The sequence below is a fragment of the Ahaetulla prasina genome, chromosome 1, assembly GCF_028640845.1.
Source record: "Ahaetulla prasina isolate Xishuangbanna chromosome 1, ASM2864084v1, whole genome shotgun sequence".
In the NCBI taxonomy this organism is placed as follows: domain Eukaryota; kingdom Metazoa; phylum Chordata; class Lepidosauria; order Squamata; family Colubridae; genus Ahaetulla; species Ahaetulla prasina.
The window spans coordinates 53,185,308-53,196,932 of NC_080539.1; the positions used below are offsets into that span (position 1 = coordinate 53,185,308).

General features: G+C 38.3%; 1 long non-coding RNA gene across 1 annotated transcript; it reads right to left on the bottom strand.

The window, feature by feature from the left end:
• Window positions 1–643: 643 nt before the first annotated feature.
• Window positions 644–8,394, bottom strand: LOC131189233 (uncharacterized). Its single transcript, XR_009152954.1, has 3 exons — window positions 4,824–8,394; window positions 2,339–2,472; window positions 644–1,395 (listed from the first exon to the last, which is right to left on the bottom strand). It is a non-coding gene; the product is annotated as an uncharacterized LOC131189233 (long non-coding RNA).
• Window positions 8,395–11,625: the final 3,231 nt, after the last annotated feature.

The window sequence follows — 11,625 nt, forward strand, 5'->3', positions numbered from 1 at the left end:
GGGCCGGACGAGATCTGCGCCGGGTCAGAGGCCGCAAAGGCACGACACGGTCCAAGGCCCCAGCCTCAGTCGTGTCGTGGGCCAGATCCTCAGGGAATGGCCCAAGCTCCGTCAGGAACCTCTCGGGGTCCATCAGGCGCCTGGGACGGAACCAACGTATAAGTTCCGTCTCCCTGAGATGGTGAGTGGCGGTTCGGAAGTCTAGGCAAAGGAGAAAATGATCGGACCATGACATTGGTTCTGTTACTAAATCATCTAATTCCAGATCATTTAACCACTGTCCAGAGATATAAATCAGATCCAGCGTGCCTCCCCCCATGTGCGTAGGCCATCATTTACTCGAATCAGGTCCAAGGCCATCATGGAAGCCTGGAACTCCTGAGCTGCAGTCGATAACAAGCCAGCTGATGGTAGGTTGAAATCCCCCATGACTATAAGTCTGGGGGTCTCAACCGCCACAGCGGCAAGTACCTCCAACAGCTCGGGCAGGGCTGTGGTCACGCAGCAAGGAGCCAGGTACGCGATCAAGAAGCCCAACTGATTCCTATGGCCCCACCTCACATAGAGGGATTCACAGCTGGCAATCTGAGGAACAGTGGCCTCCCGGCTCTAGATCTTCCTTAATGACAACCGCCACCCCCCCACCCCTACCTTGGGCCCTCGGCTGATGAAATGCTCGGAAACCTGGAGAAAACAGCTCAACAAGGGGAACCCCCCCCCCTCTGGACCCAACCAGGTCTCTGTAATGCCCATAAGGTCTGCGGACTCCCCCTGAATAAGATCGCAAATCAGGGGAGCTTTATTAGCCACGGACCGGGCATTACATAACATCAACCGAAGATCCAAGCTCTGAGGATCATGGCCGCCCGAGGAACGGGTAGGAACTGAGGGGCCGGAGCACGTGATCGCTTTCAGACATCAAACACGTGCTCCCAACTCTCGATACGCCCCCCCCTCCGCCATATCTGCCTCTCCCACTAACCACACAGATGGAACCACCCTCATCTTAACAGAAAGATGTACCAGAACTAACAATAACTACAGGTTTCCCCACCATCTTGCCAAAAAAGTAGATCAGAATTCAAATGGAAACAGAACTGGTCACACTTTTGAATGATCTGTGGTATGGGCCCAATGGCAGTTATGCATATATCCCAAAGATGCTTTTTCTGGAGGCAACTGGACTTCCTTGTTTTTTGTTTTGAAGATGTTTCACTTCTCATTCAAGAAGCTTCTCCAGTTCTGACTGGATTGTGGGGATTTATATTCCTTGCAGACAGATGGTCATTTGCATTCTTTTAGGCAGCAGTTGATACCACTTGGAGTCTCCTCAGGGTCACAAATGGATGTGGAACCTTCTTGGTTGCAGGATGTTTTCTGCCCTGTGTCCCTTCGCTGTGGGAGACAGATTCCAATGAATATTTTGGGGAGAAATATCCTATCAATAAGAATAGTAGTATAACAGATGATATGAATGTCAGTGTTGTTTTATTGTAATTTAATTGTTTGTTGTCTGAGCTTCTGCCACAAAATGCAGAATAAATGAATGAGCATAATCCTGGTTCTCTCAAGCTACTATCCTCAAAGTAAAGAGAGGGAGACATTACTGTCACATCTGTAGAGAACTATCTTCCCTCATCCCTGGGCCTCTGGTGGCTCAGACTGCTAAGACAGTCTGTTATTAACACAGCTGCTTGCAATTACTGCAGGTTCAAGTCCCACCAGGCCCAAGGTTGACTCAGCCTTCCATTCTTTATAAGGTAGGTAAAATGAGGACCCAAATTGTTGGGGGCAATAAGTTGACTTTGTATATAATATACAAATGGATGAAGACTATTGCTTAACATAGTGTAAGCCGCCCTGAGTCTTCGGAGAAGGGCGGGATATAAATGCAAATAAAAAAAAAATCTGAAGGAGAAAACTTCCAAAAACTTCAATTTCTCTCTGTTTGCATTTGTCGATAATAATGAAAATAGAGGATTGTTTTCCTTTGAAAAGTCATATTTTCCTATGGATTAAAATAAAGATTTGCTGCTACTTCTCCTAAATTCCCACTGGGAAAACTACAAACAATTCAGGCAGTTAATTCCTACAGCTCAATAAATTAGTATTTCAGCCTATTCTTATACTATTCCGATTTAACTATTTACCACTTTGCTTCCAGTTATGTAAACTATCTAAAGACATCTTCTCATATGGAAACACAACAGAATGCTTTCCCATAAACGTCAGTCTCATTCAGTCTCATTTTCTCTTCCCTCAGAGCTTATATAGTGTCACAATTGGCCAGGATATTGCTGTCTGATAGTAAGAGATTTCATCAAACTGAAGTACTCACTAGGTCAGAGTATGTACTCTGGGTACTCTATGTACTCCATTCCGTGGAGAGGACATAAACATTGATACTTAAGCAGAGTTGCCAATTCACAATAACAATTCATTTGAGTAAGAAATACGAAAAATTATATGTTCCTATAAGAATGATAAAATGAGACAAAGTTTTAAATGCATTTGCTTGTAAACCTTTTGGTAGAGTTTTGTAATTAAATCTTTTAGAATATTAAGCACATTAAGTCATCTTCTTTGGTTGTGTCAGTGCCACCAACAAATTAATTACTAAGATTTGTGAGACTTTTACTAGATATAGCATAATGATTACTATATACAAGGAAAAACCATGGGCATCTACAAGCTATTACAGACAATCATACTTGGAATATCATATTTTATGGATAACAATAGGGTAGGTGTTGCATTCAAAAGTAACATTTGTAATGAAGTATCTTCTGAAAAAAAACTAATAAAATTTTGCAAAATATTAAATGAAGAGAGATTTACTAGACACTGTATATATAGATTGTTGAAAAACTTTTGAAAAAAAATCATCACCAGTCTAATTTAGCATCAGGAAATAGGTTAAAATGCTATATAGACAGTCATCTTTAACTTGCAACTCAGTGATCTGAAGTGAGGAATGTTGTTGTTTTTATTCAATTGCTAAGTTATGTCCGACTCTTCATGACCTCATTGAGTTAGAAATAGGAATGATTAAATTAGTCAGGGTGATAAAACAGAGAATTATGGCGTATTTGAGAAAGTTCTTCAATTTGGATGAATAGGAAAAAGAATAGCAAGTATACTTCAATATAAGCATAAGTAAAATAAAAGATAATAGGCAAAGATTCTTAACTTTATATACACACTGATGAGAACTGCACTGACAATGATATCCCATGAAAGGGATTGTATTGTAACAACTAGAAAGAAGAGAAATCTGCTTCTTGTTCTGATGACTATTATTTAATACATGTTATTTGAAAAAAATAATAATGAGAAGTATTCAAACATCATGTTTGTTGCACTGGACAAGCAAATAAAGTGCATAGCACAATGAACAAACACTGCAAGATTCTTGACCACACATCCATGGTTTATTATATTGCTTTTAGATTATAGTAATCTTTCTGGTCATAAATGGTTCAAATCTGATAATCAGGCATAAAATTGTACATTAGTAGTGTAGAGTTATGTCCAGAGCAATGCATATGATGTCCTTGGCAACTTAATAAACTCAGTAAACAAAAGAAATAGAATGGTGAAGTAGCATTGAATGTAAACTCAACAACCACTTTGTGAATCAGATAACTTCCTTCAAGCATAGATCACTTAGAAGCAAACTCACTTCAAGCAGGTGCTTATCAATAATAAGCCAGGGATGGGTTGATAACAGAGCAAGAAACTTGTGACTCCTGTAAATATTTATGAACTCACAAAGCAAACTGCAATAGCTTTACATGATCAAAGGGACATTAAAGGTAATGATTAACTGCACCCAAAATCATTAAATGAGCAGCTGGTTACATGTGGTGCTAAGACACACTAATGGCCATTTAAACTAAGAAAGATACACAGAGTCCTAGAATGGATGAACTGAACTTTTCTCCACTGTATCATAATAGTCAACCCAAGTACGGGCAGTTCTCAAGCTCTTATCACAAGGGAACACAGTAAGAAGTGGTGATAAAGAAGTTTGTATTGAACACTTTAACTTTCTGATCTAGTAAATATAAAGAGAGAAAATACTCCCAAATAATGCTCTTTCTTTTATTATCTTATATGCATACTGCAATGCTAAAATCCCTGGATCTCTTTGTAATGTGGTAATTTTCTGCATTCTTGGACTACACATATTAGGTGTTGTAGACTGTATTTGAATGTTGTATTTCTACGTGGCATCAGCCGGAGTTGTTGGCAGTAAGGGAGAAAGAAAAAAAGTATTTGTGAGAATGAGAGAAATGAATCACATGATCTGTTTTGACCTTGTTGAATAGTTGAATTAGTCATTTTCTTTTCTAGATAGCTAATGGTTACAAGCAGCCCCTGACCCTTTTTAGGGTCAAACTGACCCTGAAAAGAGAAACATGTCTACACATTATAAAAATATATGGGAAATAAAAAGCAAAAATCAACTATTTTCAGTTCCTGTATTCAAGCAATCATTTGGTCATCGAATTAGATTTTAGATTTTTAGGTCTATTTTCAGCAGAGAAATAGATTTGGGGAGAGGGAGAGAGAGAGAGAAAACCAAAAATAACTTGTTTTCTTGTCTGTCTGTCTTTTTTTTTCCTTGTCAGTTCCAGGACCTTCACATGTTCCAGTACAGAGAGGAAAGGACCTGCAGATGGGTGTAAAAATCAGCTTTGATTGACAGCATAGTTGACGTGCTTGGCCAGCAAACTTTCCACTACTCCAACCCTCCAAAGAACAAATAATATAATACTAAAGTTACTATTGTAAAGGCAGTCACCCAAATATTTACTCACTCTCATTTCTTTTTCATCCAATCAGGAAGGCTCCTTGTTTTATAATATCTGCAAAATGATTTATAGATGGAAAAGATTGGTGCAGCTGTCTATCATTCATATCTTGCTCACACAGTGGAATGCTCAGAGTTCAGAAATGTTTATATCTCTGCATGTACTGACAAGATGGCTAATCGACTGTTATGTCAGGGAAATACAATCATCAATGTCTTTCACAGGAAAAGGACAATACCATACCAAAGTACTTATTAACTGGAAGAGGGAATATTTTCAGTGAGATTACTGGAGGTTCTGTAAAAAAAAAAATCAAATAGAGGTGCTAACTATGTAAAAAGAAATGGCATAATGAATAGAGCTTTAATTCATGTTAGTGAGCTGACACCTGACCAAACAAAGGTGGAGCCATGCAGCCGTTACCTTAACATGCTAAAACAGATAGTTTTCAAAATGCCAGCATCTAGTATGTCAGAATATTGAACCACAGAATATAAAGAAACAAGAAAGCCATAGACTAAGCTTTCAATGAGTCTGAAACTCAGTTGCTGGGCCTATAGAGCTCATTCCTTACAGCAAGTTTAGGGGAAGTGCAACTCATCAAATGTTGCTGAATGACAACTCCCACCATCCCCATCTAGGGCTGCTGGGAGTTGTCCTTCAGAAACATCTGGAGGCCCATCCCAAGAGGAGGAACAATGGATCATGTGTTTGGCATTCCTTTTTTATTTTTTTGTAGCATAATTTCACCTTTCTCATCGAACATACCAGATAGTACAAGCTCTGGATTTCTCGAACAGTACCACAAAATTGCTCGCATTTTGTAAAGCCATTGATTGATAACAGATGACTTGATCTACAACATGGAACTTTCCCAAGAAACAAACTGAAGATTATATTATTGATATAATTATCTGATTTGATGAACCATCAAAATATCAAAATCTCTCAGCGCTTTACAAAAAAATAAAATAAAAAAGTACTGCTAGATATTAAAAAAAAGAAATCTGGATCAGATCATAGGTCCTGATTTAGTTGCACTCATTAATGCCAATCAGCAAAATCAATGATGGAGATAACGGGAGAAGCAAACCATTTTTAAAATAACATATGAGCCAAGATTGTAAAATACCGATCAAAGATATTAATGTCATAGATTAACAGCTAGCAAAGGGGATATACATTGAAACAGTGTTTGAGGAAGTGTGGTTGAGATGCCTCTTTTTTCTCACTTCTGCTGGTGGTAAACATAACTCCATGTTTGTCTACATAATAGGTATAACAACTGGAACAAACTGTCCTATCCATCTAACCATGAGTAAAACATGGCACACGTCAATGCTTTAAACTTTTCAATATGTCAGCTCTGGCTTTTCAAAAGCCATCTCTTCCTTGCAACAAAGTGAAGTGAACTCAAAAGGCCACAAATTTATAATTATTAACAGGCTTATCATCCTGTTCCTTGCTAGGATGACAAGAGAGATGAGGACAGTCTATATATGTGAGTCATCTCTGTTGTAAGTCTTCAGCACTAAAATGGAGTAATGTGTATTTAATTGTTCAAAATGGTGTTTCTTTGAACAGCTCCTCCTCATTCTCTAACCATTTCCATTCCTTCCTGACATTACTTCAATCTTCTGCTTCTGTTGTTTGTCAATGCTGTTAAATGAATACATAAGTTCTACCAATGGCAACCTTGAGAAAGGAAGGTTGTAGTCAAGCCAACACCCAGTGTAGTGCATGGGAAAGCATTCCCAACTTTTGTTGGTTCAGATGTTTTAAAACTTTGGGCACACATGGAAGTCCAAACCATTTGGAGGACACAAGATGTAGGGCAGGGGAATTGAAACTCTTGCTGTTATCTCTCAACCTTTCTAATTTATTCAGGTCATTCCTTCCAATATGCATGCTGCAACAAATCTTTTCAATGAGTGTTTTAGCTGATCTTAAAAAAAATCAGGCTTTTACTGGGAAATTACCAGGAAATTCCAAGGAAGGGATGAAAAGTTTAAAAATATACCCCCCAAAAAAGAAAATAGCAAACTATTTCCGTATTGCTGCCAACAAATAAAGAATTCCCAGGTGTCAAGGTCAAGTTTAAGTAGAATGATTTTCAATCCCTCCTTCCTTCCTTCTTTCCTTCCTTCCTTCCTTCATTCGTTCCTTCCTTCTTTCCTTCTTTCTTCTTTCTTCTTTCTTCTTTCTTTCTTTCTTTCTTTCTTTCTTTCTTTCTTTCTTTCTTTCTTTCTTTCTTTCTTCAAATATTGATTTTAGCTTGTTGAAAGAAAAATTGGAACGATGACACATTTTTAAAAATAATTGATTTCTATAAAATGTAAATACTCGTGATCACTATTTGTTATGGCTGTGGGTTGAAGGAAAATATTTCACAAGGATTGTTAAAAGAGGCAAAACATTTAGATACACAATATGAAATAAACTTCCTGGAAGTAAACTGCTACAGAACCCTAATGTAATGATGAGCATTCAAATTTACTCCCTATGGACTTCCGCTTGGCGCCACCTTTCTCGCTGGGTGCTAATTTATGGCACTCCGCACTGGATATGGTAAAAGCCGGTGTAAACAGCTACGAACAGCTGTTCCCGACTTAATTTTCCCTCTCTGGTTGAGAGAGCAGGGGAAAGAGCAGGGGGGAGAGTGGTAGATTCCCCTAGGGGCTTTGTTTTTGTTATGCAAAGTCCCGAAAGGTCGAGTCCCATTGAATTCCTCCTATCTCCAGTATCTAGCGCGTCTCCTGCAAAAGCAGGAAAAGAGGAAGGTGTCCAAGTTCTGCTAACAATTGATTTCTTTTTGTGGATTCCTATAAGCAGACGGAAGAAGCATGAGTGAACAATTACTGGTTTGCAAGTATTGTTGATTTTCTGACTTCCTCCTTTTTTTAAAGAGAGAAAAAAAAATTTTTTCCCTTCTTTTAAAATGGTGTTTACTAACTGCAAATAGACCGATAGCCTTGCTGCGAAATCGAAACTGAATGGAGACTTCATCTTATTGTGTTGGATTGTGGATTATATTACGTTGTTTAAGTATTTCATAAGGGGATTTTCAGCAAGAACTTTGTCATGAAGTTTCTTTCAGAAGAATGGATTCGTGACTTTATACAGGATTTACACAGAAAGAATGTATTTAATTATTCAAAAATACGAACTGATAAAAAATGGGGACTTTTTGGATCAAGGCTTGGAGGAAATTAACCAGTGTGATCAGGACTTAAATGCAATGGAGGAGATACAAACAAAACTGGATAAATATCAAGATTTGATTGTGAATAAACAAGTTGATGTAAAGAAGTTTCCTTTAAATAGTTTGGATGAAAGGTCAGAATTTGTGTTACAGGAGGCTGTCTCCCGAACTGAAAAAACTTACAGGCTTAATGCTTTTCAAGAATTCTCTCTTTGGACTTATGGAATATATGGTAGTAATTTGTGGATTTTTGGACATAAGGAATTATTAGGCAATATTGTGACTGACTTTTCAAAAGGAGTAATGAAGGAAAGACAGAGATTAATGCATCAAAAAAAATGGCAAGAGACAAAAGTATTATCCTTGAAACGAGGTTGTTTTGAATTATTAACAGACAAAAATATTACTGTCCCTGAAAGACAATATGTGAGGAAGATCTGGAAGAAATGGGTTGATTATATGTTTTATATCTATCATAAAAGACTAGGTATTTGGATTTATACTGGATTTTGACGAGGAAGGACTAAATTTGAATAGCTACTGTAATTCTCGGTATTGAAATGTGTTGTATTGTATTTTGAATAGAATATTTTTGAAAGAGTTTATGTAAGAAAGACCTGGGGGGGAAATTATATGGTTATAGAAGCTATAAGGGAGATATTCTTTGAATTGGATTGGATTTTTATGCTTTAGTTGGTTTTAAATACTTTAGGATTAATCTCTTTTATTGATTTATATATTTTGTTACTGTTAATTGTTATTTTTATTTTTATTTTTTCCTGAAGGATTTGGTTATGTTAGGAGGAAGTCAGAGCTAGAGAGGGAAAATTGGTATAATAGTTTTGGGGGAAAATTTTCTTAGCATATGTTTGTTTTATTTTTAACTATACCTTGTGCTTCATCCGGGAAGTCAGTGGGGAGGGGGGAGGGATTAGCGAAGGGAGGGGGTTGGGGGGAAAGGGGGGAGATTTTTTTTTGTAAAACGTTTTGAATAAAAAAAAAAATTACTCCCTATAGAAATTTAATATGCTGAAGAAAACATTAGATAAATTGTTTCTCCTTAACAGATTACATTATCAAGCACAGTCCAGCTACTGTGATTATTACTTTATGTTATAATATATGCTATTCTGCAGGATAGCTATAGGGTTGGAAATTCTACAAGTAGCAACCAGAAGGAATTTGGAGAGCATCACATTGCTTTGTGGGAGGCTATGTGTCTAGATTCTAGCAACAAAAAGAACAGTGTTATTTTAAGTCTCAGACTGTCTTCACTTTAGCCAATTATATTTATGGCCATTAGGTGGCGTATCCGTAAAATGGTGATTGTTGTAACTTGTGTGTCTCAGTGGTGTTCTCTGTCTTTCAGTCTCTCTCTGTCTCTGTTTGTCTCTCTTTCTCTTCCTCTCTCTCTTCCCCCCCTCTCTGTCCCTCTTTCTTTCTGTCTGTCTGTCTGTCTCTCTCTCTCTCTCTCTCACACACACACACACATAATATAGTGTAGTTACACATTCCCATTCAAGCCAGCAAACAGTAGTAGGCATCATGCTTGGGTGAAACACAGTCTGTCATGACCTTCCAAACATGGACACCTTAGTTCATTTGATAAGTGGCTGTGACCCATATCCCACTGTGAAGAGAAAAAAAAAAGAGCTCCATTTTAAAAGTTAAACAATAAGGTCAACATCTTATTACCCAACAATGTCTTGCAAACCGTAACAGAAACAGGCTGTAGAAAGTAAACAACTATAAAGGCAAGGCTCTGCTTGGTTAGCCCAAGTTTTGAATCTGAACTTGTCAGCTATGGAAATTTCCATCCTCTCTTATTTGGCAGCATCTGTTCTAGAAAAAAAAGCATCAATCATAAGTATTACCCCATAGGTCATAGCATAAGATTGTTTTATTCCACTTTTGTCCTAGGGCAATTGGGCCTTGACTGAATAATTGTTGTTCTGCTATTCTAATTGAAGCTCTCTCTTGTTTCCAATTTTTGGAGGGTGGGGAAGATTGGTGGGGGAGAACATATTTCCAAGTGCTTCACCACCATGGAATGGCAGTTATAATCAAACTGAAGTTCCCAGATCAAGATAACATACCTGGGCACACAAACACTATGTTGATAAGCTGAGAAGGAACTCCTAAAAGCCAGTTTAACTTTTTTTCCCAAACACTTGGCAAGAAACGTCTCATTTCCTAATCCAGTTTCAAACCTGAGCCCAATGCAATTCTCTCAACAATATTTACCTGCTGTTTTCTCTGAACAATATTGGGGTAAATGCAGTGGTGGGATTCAGCCAGTTCGCACCACTTCGGGAGAACCGGTTGTTAACTTTCTGAGCAGTTTGATGAACTGGTTGTTGGAAGAAATCATTAAGGCAGAGAACTGGTTGTTAAATTATTTGAATCCCAACACTGGGTAAATGGATTTGTTGCACATGGAGGGAAGTATGCAGTGGAGTACCCCAAGGCTCTGTTTTAGGCCCAGTACTCTTCAACATCTTCATCAATGACTTGGACGAGGAGATAGATGGGGAACTCATCAAATTTGCAGATGACACCAAGCTGGCAGGAATAGCCAACACTCCAGAAGATAGGCTCAAGTTACAGAAAGATCTTGACAGACTTGAACATTGGGCGCTATCTAACAAAATGAAATTCAACAGTGAAAAAAGTAAGGTTCTACATTTAGGCCAAAAAAACAAAATGCACCAGTACCGTATATGTGGTACCTTGCTCAATAGTAGTACCTGTGAGAGGGATCTTGGAGTCCTAGTGGATAACCATTTAGATATGAGCCAGCAGTGTGCAGCAGCTGTTAAAAAAGTCAACACAGTTCTGGGCTGCATAAACAGAGGGATAGAATCAAGATCACGTGAAGTGTTAGTGCCACTTTATAATGCCTTGGTAAGGCCACACTTGGAATATTGCATCCAGTTTTGGTCGCCACGATGTAAAAAAGATGTTGAGACTCTAGAAAGAGTGCAGAGAAGAGCAACAAAGATGATTAGGGGACTGGAGGATAAAACATATGGAGAACGGTTGCAGGAACTGGGTATGTCTAGTTTAACAAAAGAAGGACTAGGGAGACATGATAGCTGTGTTCCAATATCTTAGGGGCTGCCACAAAGAAGAGGGAGTCAGGCTGTTCACCAAAGCACCTGAGGGTAGAACAAGAAGCAATGGGTGGAAACTGGTCAAAGAAAGAAGCAACTTAGAACTAAGGAGAAATTTCCTGACAGTTAGAACAATTAATAAGTGGAACGACTTGCCTTCAGAAGTTGTGAATGCTCCAACACTGGAAATTTTTAAGAAAATGTTGGATAACCATCTGACTGAGATGGTATAGGGTTTCCTGCCTGGGCAGGGGGTTGGACTAGAAGGCCTCCAAGGTCCCTTCCAACTCTGATGTTATGTAATGGATTAGTCCCTTTAACAATGTTGGTCAGAAAACGAGCATGTCATGTCGATCAGGTAAGGAAGAAACCTTTTGCATTAGAAGGTTGCACTTCAGAGTAGATGAGGACTGTACTTTTAAAAAAGAAGTTACTGGTTGCAACTTTCACTTTTATGCATAATTGGATGCATATTTGGTTTCCCATCACTTTA